Below are 2,212 nucleotides of genomic sequence, written 5' to 3' on the forward strand. Positions count from 1 at the left end.
TGGTGAGGGGCAAAGGGGAGGGGGGCGAAGGGGCAGGGGAGGGAGGCGGGGGCAGGAGCCCGGCTGGCGTGGGAGGAGGGCTCAGCTGCCCTCCCTGGCTGGAGCCCTCCTCTCCAGAGACGCGCTCCTGGAGAGGCGGCTCGGGGGCGAGGTCCTGCCGTGGAGTTGGAAAGGCACTGGGCTTAGGGTGTGTTCAGAGAACTGTGTTATGTAAGGCTTTCCCATGCAAGGAGAGGGTGTGCAGTGTGCGAGGGCCGGCCATCGGCTGGCGGGCTCGGCGCCCCCTGTAGTGCCAGGGCCTTGGGAGGCGGGGGCGCAGCCCTTTAGCGTCTCTGGCCACGAGGGACACGTGGGGTCTGAGCAGGGCTGACTGTGCCCCATGCGTGGGAGGGGAGCCGAATGGGCAGATGGGGCATGTCACGGCACTAGCTGGGCCCCAGCACCACGTGGGGACAGCTCTGGCGCCTCTGCACGTTGTGGCCACGGAGAATTGTGTGCCTTGTGTGTGTGCCTTTCACAGGGCGTGGCTGCCACCGAGGAGGAGGTGAGGTGCCCCCAGGGAGCCTGCTGCTGGGTGCCCTGCTCTGTGGAGTGGATTTGTGGAAAGGCAAAGTGGGATCTTCCCATGGCAGTGAGGTCCTTAGAGAATGACCTGGACTTTCGGGAGGAAAAGGGACCCAGATATTTACCTCTGGATCCCCCAGCACAGTGCTGGGCTGCCAATAATTGGTTTTGAAACAGTTTATTAGAATCCAGCCTCTGACTGCAGGGGTCGCATGCCCTGTGCACAGCCTAGCACATGATAGGGATTGGGTTGATTCTGTGGGACACAGTGACGCATTGGAGGGTTGTGGTGACAGGTGACGGTGAGGGATTTCGGGGAAAGGAGGGAGAGGTTGAAGATGCCTTGGAAGGCATTTTAGGGCCTCCTCACCTGTAATGGGTCTAAATTCAGGGAGTAGATTCTGCTTTTATTCCGCCCCTCTTTCCCTGCCCCCCATGAGGGAAATCTGTGGGGCAGGGTGTGGCACTCACTTCCTTTCCGAGGCTGAGTGGGGCAGCTTCCTTCACCTTGGCACCCAGGGGTGATGTGTTGGGCCAGCACTTGGTTGGTGTGTGTGCAGAGTGGGGAGTAGAAGGGAGCCCCAGGCTGAGGGGGTACCTCCTTGTTCTGAGCTGGGAGCTGTGGGATGAGGTAGCGGGGAGAGGACCTGGGACCATGAGAGCTGGGCTAGCAGAAGTCAAAGGGTCTGGAGTATTGGCAATGGGGATTGGAGGGTGTCTGAGCCCCTCTCCAAAGCCCTGTCTTTAAAGGTTATATGCAGGGACATTGTTCAGAGAACCAGGACACAGAGGGAGCCACAGAAGTCATGTGGGGCTTAGTGCTGCAGCTGTGGGCCCACAGCAGTGAGTCAGGGGTCCTGGTTTGGGCAACTTCTTGCAGAGCTAACCTCACAGAGCTGAGAACTTGTACCAGCCAGACTTGGTTGAAGGGCATGCGTCTGCAGGTCCAGGGCTCAAAGTGGGACCCGATAGAGTAAACCATGGGGGACTTGTGGAAGGAGAAAGCCAGAATCAGCCAAGGGCAGGGTATGGGCTGGGGGTCCCCAGGGTCACCTTAGTCCCAGGAAGGCCGTGGGTGGAGGTGCCCGGGCACTGCTGGGCTGGATTCTTAGGCTCACTTGGAATTGGCTGGCTGGCCCTGGCAGAGCACGCCACCCAGAGCCTGAGGAGCTTGTTTGAGGGGTTGGGGCAAAGCTGTGGGAGTGGAGGAGTGTGTGGGACTCTGGGGTGTGGCTGTCACCTTCCTCAGAACCTGGGAACCGCTGGGGGATGGACAGAGAGGCAGACTGGGAGAGCTAGTCTGACTCCTGCTGGGAGCTCTCCCATGCCGGCTCTGTCCTCCCCACCACACCTGGAAGCCCCAAGCTTCTCTCCCTGGAGCTGGGCTGATCAGGTACGTGTGCACACGAGGAAAGGAGGTGGCCCCTGGAGAGCGGTGACAATGGGACGTTTCAGCTGGTGGGTGTCTAGGGCCTTCTGTTCTCCCTCTGACCCCCACGGGCTTTATCCAGGCTCCTAGGGAGCTGCCATTTCCCTGGGCTGCGACCATCCCACTGGGCTCCCAGGCCTTCCTGAGAACAAGCAGTTTCCTCCAGGCCTGGGCGAGCCCGAGGAGTTGTGGGGACCACGCTGGGGGGGGGGGGGGGGG

At 61.1% G+C, this 2,212-nt stretch overlaps 1 protein-coding gene across 2 annotated transcripts in view; it reads left to right on the top strand.

Annotated features, from left to right (window-relative positions):
* AHNAK (AHNAK nucleoprotein) overlaps nucleotides 1-2,212 on the top strand; it is an 81,631-nt gene that overhangs the window by 732 nt on the left and 78,687 nt on the right. The gene's annotated exons all lie outside the window — the stretch shown is intronic.

Source organism: Neophocaena asiaeorientalis, unplaced genomic scaffold, assembly GCF_003031525.2.
Source record: "Neophocaena asiaeorientalis asiaeorientalis breed wild unplaced genomic scaffold, Neophocaena_asiaeorientalis_V1.1 scaffold43, whole genome shotgun sequence".
Lineage (NCBI taxonomy): Eukaryota > Metazoa > Chordata > Mammalia > Artiodactyla > Phocoenidae > Neophocaena > Neophocaena asiaeorientalis.